This window comes from Mandrillus leucophaeus, unplaced genomic scaffold, assembly GCF_000951045.1.
Source record: "Mandrillus leucophaeus isolate KB7577 unplaced genomic scaffold, Mleu.le_1.0 Scaffold675, whole genome shotgun sequence".
Classification (NCBI taxonomy): Eukaryota; Metazoa; Chordata; class Mammalia; order Primates; family Cercopithecidae; genus Mandrillus; species Mandrillus leucophaeus.
Window position 1 is genome coordinate 587,080 of NW_012107308.1, and position 26,117 is coordinate 613,196.

Consider the following 26,117-nt stretch of genomic DNA (forward strand, 5'->3'; position numbering starts at 1 on the left):
AAAGACTTTCAAACTAAACCACAAAGAACCTTTTAAAGGAGAATGCAAACAAATAGGAGCTTGTAGACTCAGTAAAATTTCTCTATAAACTGAATGTCGGCTCTGAAATGTGCTTTCACATCAATAACGGCATCCAGCGTGAAAGCTCTAATATAATAGTTTAATTCTTCCCTTTCCAATCTTCCCTACAGTCCCCTCTAAAGCAATTATTCTGTTCAAAAGAGGATTTGTTTTTGATATTCCTTTAAGGATCTTTATTTATTCCCCCAACAGTTTCTTTTTCTGCATCCACTGCACTGTTAAGTGCTTCACCACATTGTTCTCATTTCTATTATTTCTGAAAAAAATCTTCAGGATTCTGCTTGTGGGAGTGGATGACATTCTTGCAGTGTTTACAGGTAAGGTTTTTTGGCTTTTTTTTTTTTTTTTTTTTGGTCTACGTATTAGTTATTATAAGGAATTTACTGAGTATTTGAAACATTAAATCCAAGCTCAAACTCAATTAAATATTGAGAAATTTGTTTTCTCACATACTGGAGATTTAAAAGTAACGCAACTTCAAACATAATATAATGAGCAGTTTTTCAGCTTATAAAGCTACTAAGAACATAGGTTCTTTTCTTCCTTCGAAAATGCAAACCCGCTAATAAATAGGTTTTGCTTTCAGAAAGCTAAATTTTGTTGCTTTTGCCAGATTGGGTCACATACCTACCTTTAAGCCCATGATCAATAAGGGTCATGGTTCCACTAAGACAAACGAATCACGAATTTCATATAAGCTCAGGATATGGTCATCTATATGTAAGTCACATAGAGGCAGAGTGACGTCCAACTAAATAAAATCAACGTATTTTGCTAGCAAGAATATGGTTGGGTAACTAAACTTCTAAAGTAGACATAGTTAAAAGAATGAACTTAATTGTTATTTTAGGTAAAATGAAACTTAAATGTGCTTCCATTGACTTTAAAAGAGTTAAGAATGTGGATATGCTATAATTTACAGAAAAAAATATAATACTGTTGTTATTGTTCTAATTTTCGTCAATTTTTTGCTATTACCTAAATAATGTTGTAATGAGAAACTTTGTACTTAATACTTTACCTGCATTCTGATTATTTCTTGTTACCTGTTCATAGAAGGCAAATTAATGTTTCAAATCACATTTAAATATTCCACCTTAGATATTGTGTAAAATTATTTTTTTCAGAAACATTGAATTTATTTCTTCATCAACAACATAAATTATTTAAAATCTTTTAACTCAAGTCAGAAAGGAATATTTTTGGTTACTTCAACTTACTGACCAATTCAACTTAATTGATTTTAAAATAAAATATTCTTATTATTTAATTTACTTGATTTTAAATATTACAAAGCTTGATTATATATAATATGTATACTATATATAAAATGAACTCAGTAGCCTACATATATATGCATGCACACATATTCTGCAAATTACTTATATACTTTATTTTTCTTTTGTTGACTTTTTCTCTTATGAATATTGGAAACCTATACACATTAAAAATGAACTTTTTGTAATATGTACTGTAAATACTTCCCAGTTTAGTTTTTGTTATTTACTTTTATGACATTTAATTTTTACAGTTTAATATTATCTGTATACAAATGTATATACTTTTCTTGTTTTCCAATTACAGAATATGTTCCACAATGATCCAACATAATCTGTAGTTTTCCACTTATTATCTCTCTGAGCTAAGCAAGTTTCTTCTGTCAATCTTCATTTCTTAATATGTAAAAGAGAGTGAAAAATTTATTTACTCCACTGAATACCAGTGAGAATTACTTAGACAAAACCAGGCTTAACTTAAAAGTCAAAAATAGTTATTAACTCACTATCATCCTGCTAGTTGGGTAAAATAGTGAAAAATCAATTTATTTGTTTATGTTAAACATTTTAATTATTTATGTTAATTGTTTTAGGTTGCTTATATTTTTTCTAATTTTTTAATGTTTAGTTTGAAAATCTAAACAAAATGAATATGCTTCAGAACATAAAATTAGTGTCTAATGAAAGCATCTTTGTGAACACAATGCTGGATTATTTTATTTGTTTATGTTAAATTATGTCATTTATCAATGTGTTGTTAGATGGCTTATGCTTATTCAAATCACGTAGCTTCTAGGTATAAAATTAACATTAGATTCCCTATGCCAAAAAGCCTAACTTAAACTTTCTAGCTTCAGGAAAAAAAATAAATATAACTTTTCAATTCAATCTATTTCTTTTCTATAACTTCAAGTGATGTTTAAAATTCAGTGCATTACAAAATTATTTAAAAATGTGCTTTGAAACTTTGAGGCTGGCTCCTTAGTTATTATTCAGATTGCATGTTCCCTCTTATAAGTTTACTAACCTCTTCTATCATTAGGAAATTGTCAATGATGTTAGGCATTTCTCTTCTACCCCTCTGCTATTATTTCACCCAGAATAGACTGAGTAGGGCATGTGCAGCCACTCCAGCTTCCACCCATTTTTTATCAACTATTTTCCTAACTAAAAACAGATTTTATATGCCAGTTTTTTACAACTCTTGTTATCCTATTCAGATTTTCTACCACTTATTTATTACCTTGTTTTATTTTGAATATTGCCCCTCCTTCATCATTTTTTCTATTATGGGATATATATATGTATACATATATATACTTGTGATGCTTCCTCTACATTCTTGCATAGGTGGAGAGAATGCTCAATAACTATTTGTTAACAATAAATTTGCCTATACTTTGAATTTTTTTTTTTTTTAGAGGGAGTTTCACTCTTGTTGCCCAGGCTGGAGTGCGATGGCATGATCTCGGCTCACTGAAACCTCCGCCTCCTGGGTTCAAGCGATTCTCCTGCCTCAGCCTCCCAAGTAGCTAGGATTACAGGCATGTGCAAACACACCCAGCTAATTTTGTATTTTTAGTAGAGATGGGATTTCTCCATGTTGGTCAGGCTGGTCTTGAACTCCTGACCTCCGGTGGTCTCAAACTCCTGACCTCAGGTGATCCACCAGCCTCGGCCTCCCAAAGAGCTGGGATTACAGACGTGAGCCACTGCGCCTGGCCTACTTTGAATATCTTTATAAGATGACTTTGCTTGGCTAAAACTAAGGTTATGTTCCACAAAATTCGAATCAAACTTACACGTAGATAGACTTAATATCCAGCAAAAATAGAGGGGATTCATCATTACATATTAATTCCTACCTTTGACTTTTTAATTCATCACAGGGAGCTTAAATGTTAGTTGGGTCAAACTATGTCATGAATTAGAAAGTCTAATTGTCATGAATAATTCCATAAATTTCGGATAGTCTTCCAATATGACATATGAAAGAATACTATTTTTCTTAAAAATAACACTGAGGTGAAGCCCATCTTTTTGCAATGATAAAATTCCATTGTAAGTATGCAAATTCAACCCATCCAAAATATCTACTTAAAATTTTTATATCCTCTCTTCACATTCTCGAAATATTAATAGTAAGTATCTGTTATGATTTACTATTAGTTAATTTTGCAACACTTTGAGGTCAGTTTAGAGATGGTAACTTAGGCCAATATTTAATACAACTCCATACATACTCATCATAACTTAAATAATTGTCAAGTTATCAAGTTTATAGCATAGGAATTTGATTTCTTTTATTCAAAAAAGAAAACATCAATAAAATATGAATAGATTGTCTATGAATTGTATAATCAGTTAATGTGTTTAGCCAATAGTTGCTGAATCCTGTATTATATTCAAGTGCTATGTAATCAGATAGAAAGAAAATATATGATCATTAAGAAATGCATATTCTAGAGAAGATAACATTAATTATAAAGAAAAAATATTTTCTGAATAGAGCTGCAATGAGAGATAAAGAAAGATAGGGAAGATAGCTTAAGAATTAATAATATGAGTCAAGAATTAAAGAATGAATTGTAGTTTTCTTAGGCCCAAGAAAGAAAAAAATATTTGAGAAAAATTCACTGGTATACGCAAATCAATAAAGACTTAGCATATGCCAAGAAATAAAATAGTTAAGAAACTGTACTCATCCAGAACCTTGTTATTTGTTCATTTTGTGTTTTCGGGAAGAAGGCTGTTGTATAATATGGGAAAATGTTGGGAATTAAAACTAAAGAGAAAGATACAAGTCTTTAATGTGATGCAAAATAATTTAGAATGTATCCAGTAAAACATGCTTAGTTTCTGAAAATATCCAAGTCAGATGTCCATATCTGTTTGCTATAAAGATCACTCTAGTTGGGAGCATTGATGATTAACTTGAAAGTAGCTAGCCTAAAAGCACCAACTTCCTGGTAGTCTATTTATAGGTCTTGGAACTGTTAATCCAATCTTGGAAAGGGATGATGAAAGTTTGCATTATGCCAGTGTGAATGCTATTGAAGAAAAAGGCATATATAGAAGTTGATTAGATGGTAGAAGAAATAGAATGAGTGACCAGATGTTTATCCAATTGGCCATTATATTCCAGTGTTGGAAGTGAATCTGCAGGAAGATTTCCGGGTAATTATCAAATATCTGTTAAGCCCTTAGGTTTTAAGAGTTAATGTAATCTCTGATAAACAATGTTCACAGAAAGTGGGGAAGAAGGGTCCAAATTACAGTTTATTTACCCTCTCAAACCACCTGAACAACTCCTTTCAGAAAATTATATAAATCAGAGTAAGTAAAAATAACACATATTTCTGAATACCTTTTCCCACATATAAATATTTTCAAATGTTAGCCTTTCCATAAACCTGAGATATAAGTATTCCTCTCATGTTATAGTTGAGATGTGTCTGTCTTTTAGCTATTGGGTATTAAGAAATATCCCCAAACTCATACTAATATTGCAAAAATAATACAATACTGTGTAATTATATCTCATGTGTCACTGGCTGAAATTCACTGATCTCAGTGGAGCTTAGCTTATCAAAGCTGTCCAGCTGAGATAAATGGGACATCTGGGCTCAGTGTCTGTCACATGTCTCTCATCCTCCTGTTGGAGTAAGCAGATTGGACTGGACATGATCTTCTCTTCAAGAGGGCAGAAGCACAAGGCCCAATGTACAATTGCTGTTCATAACTCTACTCATGTCATGTTTGTTACCTGGGTCCCTACACGGGCCAAGGCAGAACACATGGTCAAGCTGAGGTGCAGAGAATTACCCCTTGACTACACAAGAGTGTAAATACAAGGAGGAGTGAAACTCCAGGGCCATTACTATTACCAATGCAACACAAATAGGACACTCCATTTTTTAAGATTGTAAGCTCTGTGGGGAAAATGCCTGAGTCAACATCCTGGCCGTACCACGGGCTCTGTGACCTTGGAAAAATCAGTAAGCCTGGTTTCTCATTTTAGTAAAGTAAGACAGCAAAACTATTTACCTCATATCATTAATGAGTGCACATTTGTGAGCCCTATATCTATCACAAAATATGTACCAAAAATATTATTATTAATTGTATTATTCCATATGTATAGACATTGAGGTTCACAGGAGTTGACATATTTAAAAATAAAATTTAACATTAATAATGTGTATTGAAATTAGTGCTTGAATGTAGAAATTCAGATTCCCTGACGTTGGATTTCAGATTTGTTACAGAACATCCTGCTGTCACTATGTAAAAACATTGAAGTATAATCACCATAGAAAAAGGAAATATAATTAATCCATTATTACATTCTTTTTTCCTTTCTTTATTTCTTTTTGGAGACAGGGTCTCACTCTGTTGCCCAGGCTGGAGGGGGCACCACCTCGCCTCACTGCAACCTCTGCCTCCTGGGTTCAAGTGATTCTCCCGCCTCAGCCTCCCGAGTAGCTGGGACTACAGGCACCTGCCATCACGCCTGGCTAATTTTTGTATTTTTTGGTAGAGAGAGGGTTTCACCATGTTGGCCAGACTGGTCTTGAACTCCCTACTTCAGGTGATCTGCCCACCTCGGCCTCCCAAAATGAAGGGATTACAGGGGTGAGCCACTGGCCTGGCCTACATTATTAAACTCTTAAACTGCTGTTACACAGGCATCATTATAGAAATTTCAGGGTAGAGAATTAGTTGATAACTACTTTAAAATATTTAAAGTATAAAATACATACTTTGTTCTATTTATAAAACATGATATGAAATAAATGACACATTAGCTGTATTAAGTCAAATAAATTGTCAAAGATAAATCAGATGCATAACATGTAGACTGATATGGATTACTGAACAAATGTAATAATCACATTTTTAAATTCAAGTTCTCTAATACAGAGTGTAAAACTAGGACACTTGCGAAGGTAGCACTGTAGTTAACATTTTATCTTAATGATATCATGCTACTTTAATACAAGAATTACTATGTAATAGCACAAAATCAACACTTTTAAGATGCCCGCGTATGTACTGGAAATTGATCATCATATTCGATTTTTTCTACAGATATTGAATATTATTTTAAGGAATGCATGCAGACAATTAGCTCTTTCTCCCACAAAAGCATTTTTGTAGACACATTGCAGTTTCATTTTTCTTTAATGACTGACACTGCTCCATATGTTCAGAGCTCATACTTCCGAAAGAAATTTGACAAATTGTTTGCTGTGCATAGATTTTTTTTTTCTGGCTTTTGAATAAAACTTCCTTGTCTATGGTACATTTTAGAAAACAATTTCTGCACATGTCACAGGTGGGTGACTTAGTAGACAAATTGTCAGGATTCTGGCCTGTGCTGCTTGAGCTATTTATCCTCTAGGGACAAATAAAGTGTCCCTCTTCCATGGACACTTATGCTCTTAACATTTTCTACTAAAGTGAAAAGAGCAATACATCCATTTTACTTCCACTGGTCATGAAAATATCCCCATCATCATCATACACAGAATAAATATCATTGCTTTATTTTGGCTTTTCTATCTGAAGGTGCCTGAATTTAAACTGCAACCTCTATGTATCATGGCATTTGCTAAACTCTCCTCATCATGTCATCATGCTCAAATTATTTAAAACCAGGGTTGGTTCTGGAGTACTCTCAAATAACTTCATTTAATTTTTACACAGAAATATTATTGAATAGTGGATCTAGGAAATCACCCACCTAACCTTACTTGCTCCAGTGTGAATGAAAGGGAAGAGAGGGACAGAGGCAGAGAAGGAAAAATAGAATGAGAGGGAGCAAGGTCAAGGTAATATTTACCACTTAGGCAGTACTGAATATGGGTAGGCGCTATTCTAAATCAGTTTAGACCTAGACTTATCCGATGAGGTGGAGATCAGCATTATCTATATTTGCCTGACAAGAAAACTAATTACATGAGTTTACTTGATCAAGTTCACACAGGTAGCTAAAGTCAAAGTCAATCAATCTGTCTCCAAAGGCTGGCTCACTACAGTGCTACGTTCAATGTTCTAAGACAGGCTCAGAGGAGATGAAGAGCACAGCATAGCAGCTCACAAACAAAACACAATAGATGTCTCAGTCATTTAACATCCAAAACCACACTATTAAATCTCCATCTTCTCTTATATTAGCCTCTCTGATTCCTGACAATAAACTTATTCACTTACTGCAAACAAATTCATGGGAATTCACCATACAACATGGCTACTTAGAAACAATGATAGAATAAAACAGACTTATGTCAGCAATATGGCTCCTGTTTGCTATGCCATATAGATATAGGTAGTTAGGTAGATAGACAGACAGACAGATAGAGATGTATCATATAAATATATTAGAGACATATATAATGTATGATTATATTAGAAATAATGTATGATTTTTATTCTTATATAGTTATTTTCTGGTTATGATTCCCTCTTTCCAGTGGCATTCAAACATGACAAGCTTAACCTCATAACTGAGAAAATAATAAGACATTAGCTAATAGATGATATCACATAAAATGTTTATTTAATATGTGTAAGAGAATAGATTGAAATTGAAACAAAACAGAACTATAAAGAGGTAGCAAGAAGGACTTAAGACAAAGATAGGAATATGTTAATGAATTTGATTGTAAAATAAGATGAAATAGTAAAAAGAGAACAAATGGACAAGTGAAAAAATAAGCAGAATGAAAAATAATTAAATACAAATATTTGGAAGTGTGAATACTTTTCAACATATTTATACCCATTTTTAATGAGACTTCTAACAAAGAGGCACGGTATCTTCAGGAGAATTTCCGGAAATTATGTAACATTTCATATTAGTGTGTCATTGAGCACACTAACAAAATATACATTTTATAAGATGTTCACACAATGAAAAATTGCTATTTCTTTTTTTTCTTATTGAGGTTGGTTCTACACTTCCTTCTAGGTCATCCTTCCTATAATTTCTTCAAATCATCTAGTTACCTCAGTTTTTCTTTACTGGTAGTAGTGACACCCTTTCCAAAACTCTGTAAGGTCCATATGAAGGTGTGAGCCTACCTTACCAGAACAAGCTTAAAAAGTTAATTTATTTGTAGTTCATATTAAGAAGATTCAGGATTAAAGTTTATAATACAAATATATAAGATTTTTAAAAGTTAAATTCAGTTCTTAGATTCTAAATTAAGATACTTAGAATTAATTTTGCTCACACTCCACCAAGAATTCTTGTTGTGCCCGATATTTCCGCACCTCTTCCTGTAATTTGTTTTTACTGTGTGGTTTCTTTCAATACTTCTCCTCTCCCAGTCCATTCAAATTTCCTCTAGAAATTCTTTTGTTCCACAATAGTCACTTCTGCATTTCAAGCTCTTCACCAGCGCTTGCTTTATATTGCTAACCACGTTTTTCTACTTGTGAAATTTTTCATTTAGTTACAGATGAAATTCAACCCTAATCCTTAAACTTGGTAATAGTGCTGCTGTATGCCAAATGATACCATCTCTGTTTCTCAGTTTCTGATTCCTTTCAATCATTTCTGTTCATGGATTGTTGTAATTCAAAACAAGTGCTCTCCTTTTTTTTTTTTTTTTTTTTATTTGGTGACTTCAAATGGGACACTGCCTTATATTTTCATGAACTCACTCTAATCATTTAGACCCGCATGGGAAGAATGCCTCTGTTTAAAATACAGGGAAATGAAAGGAATTTATGTTGAAAGACATTCCCTTAAAATGATTTTTGCATTGCAATGCAAAAAAAAGGAACTTAATTCTAAAATATTAGGTATTCCTGGCCTTAAATTCTCAGTTTCTTGGCCATCTCCAATCCCTGAGGTTTGTTATTATGTGACTTTTTTCACAGCCTTTCAACATTCAATATTTAGTGAGCATGCAGAATTTCTGTTAATTTCATATGAACAAACATATATTTTTATGTCCAGATCTGAAGTCACATATAAAGCACACTAAACAAAATAAGCTCCCGCTGTCAGAGAAACTCTGCTATCAAATATTTAGAATTTTTCAAATCTTTTTATTTTCTTACACTTCACTCTTATTGATATATTAGTCACCTAAGCACTAAGCAACTGCAATACTCCTGTGTAAGCACAGTATGTTCAATTGGTACTCTATGATTCTTAAGTTGTACTTTTTATAGTACTTATCTTTTAAAAGCACACACACTTTACTTACATAAATCATTAAAATCAGTTGTATAAATCACTTCAAATTCATTTAGGGATATTGATATAATTTATGTTGTAATTCAAATGTCTAGGAACATGATTGCTAAGTTTGAGATTGATATCTGAGACTTATATGATTTTTTATTATTAATCTCTAACAGAATGACAATTATTGTATCTTCAAACTCATGTTATACCATTAGGGAATACAAAATGTATTACCATAAGTACATCGACTAATTATTGGAATGAATGTAACTAAAACATATCTGTCTCCTCCTCTACCTCTCTGGTAGTACAATTTAGCAACCAGATTAACCATCACAAAAATTTTTAATGAGAATCTGAAGATCCTCATTTACATTTAAGAATATGAGTTCTAAATAGGACCAAAAGAAATGCACATGTAGGTATTTAATGTTTTTGACATCAAGGAAATTATGAAGACCTCTGTACCTTAGAGAAAGCTATAGGGTAAGTCTAACCAATCTCTTGATTTTGTGAGCAGATCAATATGACACCCCTAGCTGTAAGTGTAGGAAGATTGAGACATTTATACTACTTCTTTTAGCATGATAGAGGATTAATTTTAACTTGCCAATAATCTTTTACATATTATACTTGAAAAAAGATGGATCCTTCATCATAGGCTACCCCTAAAAAGAAAGGAGCACTATTTGTTCATCTAGTTAACATCAGGCCACTGGGGAAAATATTCAGATATTACTTTTTATTGTCTGTTTCATCCGAAAAGCCAAAACAAATGTTGAAAGAGACCACACACAATGGCTGAAGTATCACGATTGAAATAATAAAAAGAAGAAAGAAGACCAATATAAACACATAAGTAGATTGCCATATTGTTTAGTTTTCTCTTTTGCTTAGTGAAAAAGAGAAAACTAAACAAGGAAAAGGAGAAAACTAAACAAGGAAAACTAAAAAGGAAAAGGATTCTAGAAAAACATTAAGTTACACAAAAGAAACTTAGAAATTATAAAATAAATTTAGATTTAAAGAAATAACCTCTTTCAGAAAGATATAGAAAATAACTTTATATTTTGAAATGCAAAACAAATAAAATATGGCATGCACCCTGGACCAAAATTAGAATGATTTGAAAAACACAGAGATAAGGTTAAAAGACATGACAAAGTATTATAGGAGAGCAAATATTTAAATAATAGAAGTTCCAATATAAGTAAACATCAACAGATGGAGGAGAAATAACAAGAACAGGAATGAAGAAAGCTTTCTACACCATTTATGGAATTGTGTTTCAGTTGAAAAGGTTTACACGAAACTTAAGGAGTAACACTGAAAAAGTAACAAATAACATATGCTGGCGAAGTTTCTGAAATGAAAAAAGAAAAGAATTTTAAATACATTTTAGGTAGAATAAATAACAAAGTAAAGTGATATGATAGTTTACATTTATATCACCTAAAATTGGAAATATGATATTTTTAAATTAATAGGTAAAAGAATGCATCTTAGAAATATTTGTAGCATCAGTTGAAGCTTAAAATTATCCTACCTATAAATAAATATAAGGAATGATACACACCAAGTTATTAATTTTGATTTCTCCAGAGAACACAATATGAAAAAGGGTGCAAAATATAATTAGAAGAGGAAGAGGAATTCTGTTTCTGGCTACGTTGGAGTAATTTGTAATAGAATCACTTGACTGCTGCACTTTAAAAAAGTGGTAAAGTATATATATTAACCCGTTTTCAGGCTGATGATAAAAACACACCTAAGACTGGGCAATTCACAAAAGAAAGAGGTTTAACTGGACTTACAGTTCCACATGGCTGTGGAAGTCTCACAATCACGGTGGAAAGCAAGGAAGAGCAAGTCATATCTTACGTGGATTGTGGCAGGCAAAGAAAAAGTTTGCTCAGGGAAACTCCTCCTGATAAAACCATCAATTCTTGTGAGATTTATTCACCATTACAAGAACAAACATGGGAAAACGCTTGCCCCCATGATTCAATTACCTCCCACTGGCTCCCTACCAAAACACGTGGGAATTCAAGATGAGATTTGGATAAGAACACAGGCATACCATATCATCCTGTCCCTGGCTCCTCTCAAATTTCATGTCCTCACATTTCAAAACCAGTCATGCCTTCCCAAGAGTCCCCCAAAGTCTTAACTCATTTCAGCATTGACTCCAAAGTCCAGTTCAAAGTCTTATCCAAGACAATGCAAGTTCCTTCTGCCTATAAGCCTTTAAAATCACAAGCAACTTAGTTACTTCCTAGATACAGTGGGGGTACAGGCATTGGGTAAACATAGACGTTCCAAGTGGCAAAAATTGGGGGGAAAAAAGGCGGACTACAGGCCCCATGAAAGTCCGAAATCCAGTAGGGCAGTCAAATCTTAAAGCTACAAAATTATTGCCTTTTACTCCATGTCCCGCATCCAGGTCATACTGATGCAAGAGGCAGGCTCCCATGGACCTGAGCAGCATTGCCTCTGTGGCTTTGCAGGGCATAGCCTCCCTCCTAGCTTCTTTCATGGGCTGGAATTGAGTGTCTATGACTTTTCCAGGTGCACAATACAAGCTATCGGTGGATTTATCATTCTGGGGTCTCCAGGACGACAGCCCTCTTCTCACAGCTCCACTACGTAGTACCCAAGTAGGGACTCTAGTCCCCACACATTTCCCTTCTGCAACGCCCTAGCAGAGGTTCTCTATGAGGGTCCTGCCCCTGAAGAAAACTTCTGCCTGGGCATCCAAGCCTTTCCATACATCTTCTGAAGTCTAGGTGAAGGTTCCCAAACCCCAAATTTGACTTCTGTGCACAGGCACACTCAACACCATGTAGAAGCTGCCAAGGGTTATACTTATAATTAACTACAACCCATATTATTAGTTATTCTAGGTGGAAAAATAACCCATGTGGAGTTTCTAGTAGTTCCCAGAATATTCTGGCATAAATATATACCACTTGCAACAGAAAATTATACATATTACCTTAAGCAGTTCTAATCATCCTAAGCAGCATAATGATGAAATATCTGATCATGACATACCAAGCAGAACTGCCTATCATGAACTGTTTTTTTCTTACCCTAAAACTTATAAGGTTCAGTGAGAACAAACTGGTTCATTTAGAATTAAGTGAGATCAGGGCCAGAGAACTTAAGTGAACTGCATGAACCATGACCCAGATTCCCAAATGATCCATCGCACTGCAGCTCTTTGCAAGCCCATATCTGTGGCCAAATGAAGGGTTTCTTGTAATCAACGGATGGAGGAGAAAATGCCAAATTTGGTTCTGTAATGGGTCAGCTGAGTATATGGGTATATGCTGAAAATGAAACAGTGCTCCACTAAAGCCTCATTCAAGTAAGGACTTGGAAAACAGTCATCAGGGGAAAACACCCTGAATAAGAAAAACTTCAAAGAGTGCATATGGTCACGTGGTTGTCTAATTTCTGGAGAAATATATGAAGCCTGAGATAAGAACATTTGCAGATTTACAAGTATTTGTGAATGGCTTAGTTCATTGTTCAAGGCACATGGAATGGAATGATTGGAAAATTGGGGGGTAGTGCACTACAAAGGTCCTGCTTTCAAGACGAAGGAGGTTATTCCTAAACTTCCACAAGTGTGGGCTGCCTATGAGAATCACATCCTCTAGACTAAACGGAGCTGCCTTGTGAAAGTTTGTCTCCCTCCACAGGGAGGATGCTGGATGACAAAGGCATGATCTCCTTTCTTCAACATGGGACATTTGTGAAAGGCCATTTTATCTCTAGAGCTGCCTATAAATTTGGCTTGAGGTGTCACCCTCAATAAGCTATGCTTGCTCTGTTAAAGGCTTTATTATCTAGAGCATATTTTGTTTAAACATCTGCATGTAGTCAGTTTTCCTAAAGTCCTGACCAAAGAGTAGGTGTTTTAAGAAAATTGCATGAATTTATTAATTTTAAAAATAATAATATGTAATAAAAAGAAACAAAATACAGCCACTACAAGCTTGCAAGGCAATTAAGACTTTTTAAATGAATTCCCTTTATTGCGCCAGGCATAGTATTAGATGTTGAAAATACCATGGTGTGGAGTCGTAGTATTCCTTCCCATGAAAAGTACTTTCATTTTACTTTTATTTGCCTGATTTTGCAAAGTTATAAACTGTGCTTCAATAACTTCCTTATTATTCCATGTATTTAAACAATTTTAATTGTTAATAGGAGAATTGAAGGAGTCATATGTAGCACCCTTTCAGAACAGAAGTCTATCATCATGTAGATGAGTGCTGTGAGATTTTCTTTCTTGGAGAATTTAATACTTAGTGACAGATTTTATTCTTTAGAAATTTGGCTATAGTGGTTATTTCTTTACACATCCTGTCTAATTAAAATTGGAACAGCTCATGTAGAAAGTGTCAATAAAGATTCTGAAGTGTTTTAAAATAAGTATTTGAAGGTTTTATTGTTTTTATTTCAAACAGTTCATTTTTTCCTGTTGATTATTTTTCTTTCTGATTGATTTGTCATCACAGAAAACAGTTATATTCATGCTAATGTAGTAATTTTCTTTAACTGTTTAGTATTTAACTTTCCAATGTTTCTAATTTTGTTAAATTATCTTGTTATAAAGCTGTACTTTGCTTTATAATTACTCAGTTGTATTTGGTAACAGGAAAAATTGAGAGATCTATGAACATAAGCAGGAGCAAATTAAAAAGGATAATTAGAAACTGGAAAACAGTGAGCCCAGAAGTACTATACGTATTGTAGGTATCAGGGTTTTTTTGTTTTTTTTGTTTGCTTTTTAAGCTTCCTATCAGTTTGTCTCTGAGGAACAAAATAATGGAGAAAATACATTCAGAGGAAAACAGATTGGCTATTATCACATAGTAGAAGGTAAAAATAAACAATACTTTTGATTATACCATCTTAGCAAAGTATATATGTTACATTTATTGACTTAAGTATAATTAAGTTATAGTTATTTAATTACAGAAATTATAAAACATTATAAGAACTTATAATGGTGTACTAAATGATACATATGTCTGAAAAAAACCCACAAGATGAACTTAAAATATTTTAACTCTGGATCTAATTGAACCAGCATGAGAGATTTGCATTCTAAAATATCATGGCAATTGCTTTTTAAAAATGTACTGACCCCAGTAAATTAAATGTAGGATATACTTGGTGATGTCTATATTTCTCAGCTATTAAATTGACATCTTGATTCATTTATGCATATGGTTTATTTTGCACACAGTCTACATTTATGGTTGACTTCAATATTTTTTCTTTTATATTAGAGGAGAAGATATGGGTAGCATAATATTTTGGAGTAAATATGAAATGAAACTTTTTCTTGTGAAAGATATAGTGTATATTAGTTTTATTTCTGAGTAACCTATGGATAACTATAATCAAACATGTATCAAACAGTACCACTGAAGAAGTATTTGAGTATACTGGGAACACTTATGATTTAGCCTATTACCCTGGCACAATTATTAATAAAGACCTTTTTGTTCTTCTTAGAAGTGAGCCATTTGGAGTAACACCTTACAATGTCACACTATGTTTAGGTAATTAATTTGTTTTTCTGAATAACCTATCAACTCATTTCTTACATCCAATTTTACACGAATTTAGTTTTAATCACTGCTTTAAGAGCTCTCTGAAACCAGTAACTCATTTCTGAGGCATAGTAAATCCTGAGACCACCACGCTCACATGGTGCTATCATGTACTATATGAAATATATTGTAAAATAGAGCTTAATCTTATTTTATAAATTAAGATAATTCAGTGATTACCTTGGTCCATGTCATTCACCTAGTAAGCGGTAGTGTCTGCATTATTTAACTATTTTATTCATTCATTTATTTGTGAAATGTTGGGTACCAATTACACTCATGTACTGCAATCGCAAAGATGAATAATGTAACCAAGCACTCAAAAAATGTAGCATCACTGTGTGGGCGATCATACGATTTGAATTAAAGCTTCTGTTTCCTTATCTAGCATTCTTATCACCATACACATCACTTCTTCAACTTCTTTCAAATTAACACAACAAATACTAAGAATTTTATTAGCTGTGGTGTACATCCTAGGTTTATGAAGCAAAAAACACTGTTTCTTTTCTCCCATAGTGTATTACTTTTTTCATATCAGAATGCATGTCCCTGTAGTATTTTTGAATCACATTTACTAAAACTATATGGTACTATATTTAATGTATATGCTTTTACCATATTTATAAGCTATCTCTTTCTACACAATTTTAACATGTGCTCTCACACACGTACACATCTTCATTTTATCTTCCATAAGTAGTGATTGTATATGAATAATAATATACAAAAGTCATCATAATTACCACATAAATGAGCAGTATTAGAATTTATAATAAAAAATTTTGAATTTTTTGTTCATAAATAGGTATGGTACTGACAGTCACACCTGTGTCTTATTATCTTTAAACAAAAACCTCTTAGAATTCATGAGATACAATATTTTCAAATTTTATGTTTTCAAGAGAGATATTGCCTCCAAAATTCACTCTTATATTGTTGCGGTTTCAATTTTATCAAGATAACCAGTTGAATTTAATGCATACGTGGTGCCATTTCTTTCAGAGAAAATTGTTAACATTGCTTTAAAAATATTAGAAATTTGAGGCCAGGCATGGTGGCTCACGCCTGTAATCCCAGCACTTTGGGAGGCCAAGGCGGGCAGATCACTTGAGGCTACGAGTTCAAGAGCAGCCTGGCCAACATGGTGAAACCTCATCTCTACTAAAAATACAAAAATTAGCCAAGTGTAATGGCACATGCTTGTAATCTCAGCTACTTGGAATGCTGAGTCAGCAGAATCTCTTGCGCCCAGGAGGTGGAGGTTGCAGTGAGCCAAGCTACAGCTTGGGTGACAGAGCAAGACTTCATCTCAGAAAAAAAAAAGAGATTAGAAATCTGAAATGATGCCAGAGTCAATGTAAGATGCAGTTTTTTGCCTTACATTGCATTTGATGAAAAATAAAATTGACAGCTCTTTGCAAAGCTAGTCATACAACTATATTTGGGCAAAGCTAGAATTTCAAAAGCAAATAATTCATTATTCATAATTAAATGTTATACTGAAACATCTTATTCAAGTTAAAATATTATGTATCTTAGAGTGACCAGCAAGCAGAAATACGTTTTGTTTTTACTTTTTACATATGAAATAAGGTTATATTTTAAATTCACCTAGAAAATTTTAGATTACAATGAATACCTTCTACCTTATTTTGCAATAATTGTTTTTGTGTTTGAGAAGAGTACTTAAAATTCAGAATAGCATGAAGCAAACACTTCAATTTTCAGATATGAATTTCACAACATCATATCTTTTGGAAGAGAAACATCAACAGTACATTCATTATAAAAATAAATAATGTGGCCGGGCATGGTGGCTCTCACCTGTAATCCCAGCACTTTGGGAGGCAAAGGCGGGCAGATCGCTTGAGGTCAGGAATTCAAGACCAGCCTGGCCAACATGATAAAAACCCCTCTCTATTAAAAATACAAATTTTTTTTTTTTTTTTTTGTATGGTGGCCAGGCATGGTGGCATCTACCTGTAATCCCAGCAACTTGGGAGGCTGAGGCAGGAAAATCTCTTGAACCAAGGAGGCGAAGGTTGCAGTGAGCCAAGATCATGTCACTGCACACCAGCCTGAGTGACAGAGCGAGAGTCGATCTCAAAAAAACAAAAACAAAAACAATAAAAATAACCAATCAATATGTAAAGTGTACATATTAAACTTTAATATGCATGTTACCTATGATACAGCAAAACCATTAATTTAAACAGCATATATGTGTTTAAGTACTCATCATAATTTAGCTACTGGGAGCAGTTAATTAAAAATACACTGGAATTCCATTAATAGGATAACAAATAAAATATATGTTGGATGTATAATATACAATACTACTAAATAGTTAAAAGCAAAATGAATATATATTCAGCAATGTGATTTAATTTAAAAATCATACATATAGAAATGTAATAAAAAGAAAAATCTAAAACAATATAATTGGAGCTAATTAAAATAATCTATACATACAAAAACTATGTTTTATATATATTACTGGAAGATATATCTCAATAATACATTAAATGGGTATTCACCTGAGAGAGAAGGAAATAACATAGAAGGAGGAATTTTTAGTGTAATTTAATTACATTAAACAAGACAGATCCATCTAAAATGAATGATCATAATATGTCTTCAATTGAGGAGTATAATTATCTACATTATCTACATCGGAGTTTTACAAATTCTCCCAAAATGACAATTGTATATGTGTATAAATATAAAATAAATATGCACCTGATTTATTAAATCAGATGTCAATATATATTTGCATCTGTTAGATGTTTGGAGTGCTGTGTTCTAGGTGCCAGAATAGGAGTTTTAAACAAAATTAATTTTTTCTTTCATGGATCTGACATTCTACCTCTAGGAAGCAGACAACAAGCACATAAGCAGATAAATCAATAACATGTAAAGGTAAAATGTAAAAAAAAAAACCCATCACGATAGTCTTTTATCAACTAATATTTGGACAGAGAACTGTATGACATTAAAGAAAAATATGCGTGTTTATGCAAAAAGAGATTCTAAGAGCAGACAGTGAGTACACTTCTAAAATGAAAGTTGATGCTTAGTGTTTAGATGGTAGAAGTAGCACAGGTAAAGCTCTCTATATAACATGAATATTTCAAGTTTATATTCATTTTTTCTCGAGGTCAAAATTGACTTATTTTATACATACATTTTTAATCAAGAATATTTCATTTGGTGACATGACAGAAACCCAACTCAATCTGTAATAGGACAAAAGGAAAATCCCTTGATTCATGCTACCTAAGTGTAGAAATAAAGAAAAAAAAAAATGACTGCAATCATTGGAATTCAAATATGCTGTTAGGAATTTGTGTCTGTATTATTTAAAGTTTTCAGTCATCAGCATTAGAAACCAAGTTTTGCCAATTCAAGCAGTAAATAAATGGTTGGAGAGAATATTTTGTAGCTCACAAAATTTGCAAGAATTTTCAATAATCAGACTCAAAAAAGTAGGCAGGTGACAACAAATTTTGTCAGCAAGGCCAAACATTTCTCACTAGGGAATGCCTTTGGGACCCTTTAAAATGTATCGGTCCATTTGTGGTTTGAGAATTTGCTATTAACATTTAATATGTGAGACCAGAGATTTTAAATATGCTGCAATGCACTGGGTAGGTCCTAGACCAAGAAAAATGTAGTGACAAAATCAGAACAAAACAGAATATTTACTGCTATGTGCCTGGACTCTGAAGTCACTGTTCTAAATAACTTTTATTCCTCTATTTTTACATTATTCTTTCATTATAAGCTTCCCAAATTGGGACATTATTTGGTCATGTATACTTCACATCTTACAGTCTTGCTTTTGTGAATAGTGAAGAGAAAACATCGACTTTATTTCTCTTCCACACTGAGATTCACTTGTAAAGAAAACGTTTTCAAATGTTTGATGACTAAAAATTTCGAATCCCTACCACAATATCTCATGACGACTTCTGCTTAGTTTTATTTTTATAGTCACAAAATGAACAAGATGTCTGTGGCAACACTCAGACCATTGATGCCTTCCCTCCTATGTATCAAATCACACATTTGGACTTTGAACTCTCACATTTCAGATGCTCAATCTTGAGGTAAACACCGTTGCCCTGTGAACAGCTGCCCACGGTCTGTGGCTAAGAGTCAATCTCTACCCTATTTGAACTTTATGGATGAGTTCCTTACAAGACATAGAAGTTTTATTTACAGAATAAGTGAAATGATGCTTGAGAATAAAGACAATAGACATCCAGTCCTGTCTGTATGTAGAAATGTATTTTTTGTGTGTCCACAACTCTAAATTGAGTTACTCACCAATATAGTTTTTACAAAGTTTGGATTTTTAAAGTATTTTTCTGATGAAAAATACCTTAGGATATACATATAAAAATTATCTTCAATGTGAAAAGAGGAATGTATAGAGAGTTCTTTTAAAAATAAACTCTATTGCTTGTTTTTAAGGCCAAATAAAGTTATATTTTATTGTTGATACACAAAACTACATCTTTTCTACTGTGTTTGGCTAAAATTGTGTCTTTGAATTTTAAGTGAACTAGGCAAAAAAGAAAATGTGTGTTCCTCATTTCTATTATTAATGAAATAAAGACTTAATGTAGGGGAGCTAGATTTAAGACCATTCCTTGAAATGTTGATTAATATCAATGGACCATGGAATGTGGAAAGTTGTAAAAAAGCTTGCTTTGAAATCTACCAACAAAATATTATTTACAAAAATCATCCCTAAGTCACTCTATAAGATTTTACATTAGCTTCCAGCATAAATAGAAATGCCACATATTGTCCCTCCTAAAATACTCTCATTTTGTATCACTCACAGGTATAGTAAAAGGGAGCATGAACTTGAGAAAATGCACTTTCAACACAAAGCAGTAATAATATAAGGTCAAATCAGATTCTGCCTTGGAGATAGAAAACTCTGAAGCAAGGTAGAGCTGTTTTGTCGGTATCCTACGTGTCAGTAGCTCTGTGACTTTGTGTATTATTTAAATTCTCTAAGCATTTTGTTTTTCAACAAATATTTTAAAAAGTATTAATTAGTATGCCTAATGCTATAAAAATAAGAAGTAATAAATGTGATTTGTGAAATCTTTCCTCAGGATTCTTGAATATCATAGGCACAATACAGAGTAGTAAAATGCCAGTAGACTGTAAGATACTAATGGGAGCAAATACAGGAGTACTTACTACAGTGTAAAAAGTCAAAAAAACTTCCTGTGGAAACTAATGTTGGAAAGGCAGTGGTTTAAGCAGATAAAGAGGATGATGGAAAGTGCTTCAATAGAAACTATAGTATTTGTAAAGCCTTAGAAATGAGAGAGAGCCTAGGCATTTGAAAGAAAAAAAAAAGTACAGAATGGTCATAGCACAGAACGTGTGGGAGCGGTTTAAAATGAGGTTGGAACATTAAAATGAAACCAGTTTCTGACATTCCTTATAAGGTATTTTAAGGTTTTTGGCTAAGTAGAAAGAGCAAACAAAGAGTGAGAAGTGAGGAATAGATGAGGGAGGTGACTTCAAATCCAGATATTCTAACTTCAATTTCCAAATATTTTACATTATTACATAGATAATACATTTATCTCCACATTTACTGACCTTAGCTTTACTTTGTTCTGACAATCATATTTCTCTCTTCTGGTTTCTTGCCTTTGGGCATACATATTTAATGGGCTCTCGTGCTTAAACAAAAGTCTTTCCTTTGATAATAACATACATGTTATTTAAGAATTAATGGTTTTTTAGAACAGGTTTAGTTTCAAAGCAAACTTGAGAAGGTACAGAGATTTTCCTATATACCCTCTACCCAACATGTGCATTCCTTTCCCCATTATCAACATCCCCCAATTAGAGTGGTGCATTCATTACAGTTGATGAATCAACGTTGACACAAAATCACCAAAAGTTTATCATTTACATGAGGGTTTGTTGTTGATGCACATTCTGAGAGTTTGGACAATTTATCCTGACATGTATCCACCACTATAGTATTATACAAAGTACTTCCATTGACCTTAAAATACTCTGTGTACCACCTATTCACCATCTCCCCTCCTCCCTGTCCACTGACAACTCCTAGTAGTCACTCATCTTTTTGCTCTTTCCATAGTTTTGTTTATTCCAGAATGTCATATAGTTGGTATAAGGTAAGTACTCTCTTCAGATTGGCTTCTTTCATTTAGTAATACGTATTTAAAGTCCTTCAATGGCTTGAGAATTCATTTCTTTTTAGCACTGAATAGTAATAGTTCATATTCTAGGAGTACCATATTTTACGTATCCATTCATCTCCTAAGTGTATCTTTGTTGCCTTCATGTTAGGGCAATTATGAATAAAACTACTATAAATATCTATGTGCAGGTTCTGTGTGAACATAAGTTTGCAACTCCTTTGAGTAGATACCATAGAGCACAATTAGTAGACTGAATGCTAAAAGTATGTTTATTTTTATAAGAAACTACCAAACTCTTTGAAAGTGGCTTAGCCATTTTACATTGCCACCATCAATAAGTTAGTGATGCTTTTGTTCCACATCCTTGCTAGAATTCTGTGGTGTCTGTGTGTTCTAGATTTTGGTTGTTCTAATAGGCATGAAGCAACGTCTCATAGTTGTTTTAACTTTTATTTCCCTTTATTATGACATAATGTGGGAATCATTTCATATGTTTATTTGCTACCTTTATGTATTTTCGATAATATGTCTATCAAGGCCCATTTTTTAATCTAGTGTTTTTGTTTTCTTATTGTTGAGTTTTGAAAGCTCTTGGTGTCTTTCAGATAACAGTCCTCTATCATATATGTCTTTTGCAATTACTTTTTCCCAGTCTATAATGTGTCTTCTTGTTCTCTTGGCATTGCCTTTTGCAGAGCAGACAAGTTTAATTTTAATGAAATCAACTTTATGAATTATTTTTTCATTAATCATGCTTTTGATGTAGTATCTAAAAAGTTATTACCATATCTAAGGTCATCTAAGGTTTTCTGCTATGCTATCTTCTAAGAGTCTTAGAGTTTTGTGTTTTACATTTAAGTCTATGATCTATGTTGAACTTGTTTTGGCAAATGGCATAAGATCTGATTAATTTTTTGCATGTGGACAGCCAATAATTACAGCATGAGATCCTGATCTTTTAAAACATATTCACATGGCTTATACTATTTTTAAACCAAAAATATTTAGCAGATACAATTTAACCCCACTGTATAAATAAATTGAAAAAGTCAGCCAACAAACTATTTTCCTTCTTTTTTCTGTTTTCTCTCTGCTTCTAATGCTGTACTTGAATTGCTTTGCTACTCAACATCTCTTAACTTATCACTAATCAATTCCAATGAAGAAGCTCATTATGGTCAGGTTTTAGTCAGAACTTGATGCCCTTAACCAACTGTAACTTGAAGTCTTATAGTCACATCTCTCCTTTATATATAAACTATCATCTAGAGAAAACATCACTCTACATGTCAATTTATGTGTCTGTCTAGTTAATTCAAAATAAATTAGAAATATATGCATACATTTTATGGATCAAACATACAGTTTATCAAATCAATACACATTTAACCAAATGACTGTTAGTCAGATTATTCATAACATATAAATTACCAGAACAAAAGAACCATGTCTTGTAATTTTCTGACAGCAACTTGGCAATACATAGCATCTAACAAACTTCAGGTCTCTTGAAAACATTTAGCAACGCTTGTTAAACAATTATCAAATAAGTAACTAATTTAGAATGCATGGCAGGGGGGAAGCAAATACTGAAATACAAACTGAGTAAAAGGAATAAAAAGTTCCAAAAAGTACTAAAGAAGTATTGTTCAATAGAGCCATGATAATGGAAATGTTCTAGTGGCTAATGGCATTTGCATAGGATAGTGCAAATCAAAGATTCATAAACTAAAATTGATTATCATGTCACTAATAAGACTACAGGGCAATTTTAACATTTAAACTCATTATAACCATTTGAATTTGCTTCCTGATTGAAATATTTAGCATAGTGTTCATAACCAGGTAACTAATCATTAAAAAGAACAGAAAAATCATATTATGAAACTACAGGTGGCTGGGAGTGGTGGCTCACACCTGTAGTCCCAGCACTTTGGGAGGTCAAGGCGGGTGGATCACCTGAGGTCAGGAGTATAAGAGCAGCCTGACCAACATGGTGAAACCTCGTCTCTACTAAAAAAAAAAAAATTGTATATATATATGTGTAACTAGCCGGGCGTGGTGGTGGGCGCCTGTATTCCCAGTTACTCGAGAGGCTGGGACAGGAGAATTGCTTGAACTCAGAAGACGAAGGTTGTAGTGAGCCGACATGGTGAACACATATTTCTTCTGCATAATAAATGTTACACTCCGTCAAAAAAAAAAAAAAAAAGAAACAACTACAGCAATAAAGATTGAATTGTATTTTTTATAACAGATTAAAACAATCAGTAAGTTTTTTAGACTCAGCAATTAATATCACTGTGATCCTTCTTTAGAAATTGAATATAAATAACATTGCAGAAATTAAAGATAGTATTTATCATTCTCAATCATAGATATACAAATAATAAGTCTTTCCAATTCTTTTTTGTTTTTTTTTTTGAGACGGAGTCTGGCTCTGTCTTCCAGGCCGTAGGTTCAGAGGTGAGATCTTGGCTCACTGCAAGCTCTGCCTCCCGGGTTCACCCCACTCTCCTGCCCCAGCCTCCCGAGCAGCTGGGACCACAGGCGCCCGCCACCACGCTCGGCTAATTTTTTTGTATTTTTAGTAGAGACGGGGTTTCATAGTATTAGTCAGAATGGTCTGGATCTCCTAACCTCGTAATCCGCCCGCCTTGGCCTCCCAAAGTGCTGGGATTACAGGCGTGAGCCATGGGGCCTGGCCAAGTCTTTCCAATACTATGAGTATAACTAAGTGGTTATGAAAATGTACTCTGGTGACAGATTTTCTTTTAACCCCTATATTCATCTATAGTTTCTAGTTGAAGCTATATTTTAAAATATACCGTCTGCACATTTTAACAAAATAACATAATTTGTTTATAAATTGCATTACTTAATGTGCTTTGTCATTTAAATGATACGAAAAGGTTAACTGTTTTTACATAGAAAATATCCTCCATGTGAGTTTTACAAGAAATTGTTCCCTTTGCCCATCCAAGGACTATCTAGAGCAGAGTGCCTCTTGTGCATGATAATTTGTAAAGTTTATGAGATACACTCCAGAGAAACAGTTCCTAAGTTGTGACATACACATCCTAGAGTGTATTAATTGGTATAACAAACAGAAATTTGGGGAATTCTGTTTTTTGTTTTTTTGTTTTTTAATCTCATGCTCTTCATTACTATATTTGTTTTAAATGCAAATAATAAATGTGTTTAATGCATACTAGGTAATTTACAAACAAGTAATCAAATACATGTATATTGGGATACATACCCCAAAAATTTAGCTTATGAAATGTGACATTTTGAAGTCATTGACTGATATCACTCCACTGAAATAGCACAGGCATTCTATTTATTAATACTTTGCTTTGGTAACAGGAAACATTTGTTTCTCTTCCAAGTTCACCAAGCAACATTTACACCCAAAAGTCTCTTGAACTTTTATTATTTGATTTGGGTATTTTTCTGCCTTTTTCTTTCCATAGTTTGTGTTTCAGTGTTTTACACCTGAAAAATAAAATAGAAGATACTGAAAAACTAAGCATGGAAGCCTACATGCCAGAGAACAGACTATAAGCTAATAGTAGAATTTCTAAGGTAGCATATTCTCTGACCTGTCACTCTAAGTTTCCACTGCAAATGGACACATGTAATCTGAAACACAATTTTGTATATTCCTAAAGAGCTTCCCCAAATTTAGCTCTTTATTTATGTAATGGTCCCTACCACTTATTTACCTCATATGCGCAAATTTTATTAGTTCTTCAAGGATGGATTCACATTCTTTTCCAGAAAAAGTTACTTTAGTGCTTCCTAACATAGGCCATAATATGAAATATTTTTGACTAATCATCAAAACAAGATACCTTGTTTTCCAGCAAGGCATAATAGTGTGAAAAAAAATTTTTGGAAGAAAAACACCAAATATTACTTTCACTTCTGCCACATACTCTGATATTTGGCAATTCAGCTAATACGAGTCTCATAATTCTAGTTGTTAATATGTTTTTTAGTTATTATATACTAGGATTCTTTTGTTTCACCACATTTTCAAAGTAACAATAAAATAACAACATTATTCACGTGTGTAATCAGTCTTTGCAATATATCAGCAATGCAGATCCAATTATAATCAACCACTGAAGGTCATGTGACAAATATAACTTTGAAATATTATGTTTTACGTTTACTGCTGAAAAAGATTAATCTGGACTAAGAATTCTGACTTCATAGCTGCAGTCTCCTGAGAGGCTCTGTCAGAAACAGACTAATTTAGTTTACTGCAATCAAAAACAAATTATGTCATCTCTAAATTTGTCTTCCAAATGACCATGAGGAGAAGCAGCATTGTTTCTAAAAACACCAGGGACTGAAACTCCAAACAAGAGAAAGTTGGTATGCTGCAGAAAGAAGAATGTTTAGTTTCAACAGTATAATTAACACCCAAACTTTAGACAATTATGTAGGAAAATAAATATGACTATATGCAAATATAAATATGACTATAACTGTATAGCTAAACACTAGAAATATCCAAAGAAAATAAAACGGCTAACCAGTTCAATTAATCAAGGCTCTATAACCAATTTTAACAATGTTTGCAAATAAACATTCCCCCTTTGGTGTACCATTGCAATAAAAATATTTTATATAAAAACAAAATTAGGCTTTCACAGGTATTGTTATTTTCACACAGCTTGTATTTTTCATAAAATCCAAAATA

At 33.0% G+C, this 26,117-nt stretch overlaps 1 long non-coding RNA gene across 1 annotated transcript; it reads left to right on the plus strand.

Moving 5' to 3' along the window:
- Window positions 1-273: 273 nt before the first annotated feature.
- LOC105555232 lies at window positions 274-21,376 on the plus strand. Its single transcript, XR_001008440.1, has 4 exons — window positions 274-398; window positions 19,191-19,306; window positions 20,050-20,158; window positions 21,340-21,376. It is a non-coding gene; the product is annotated as an uncharacterized LOC105555232 (long non-coding RNA).
- The last annotated feature ends 4,741 nt before the right edge of the window (window positions 21,377-26,117 follow it).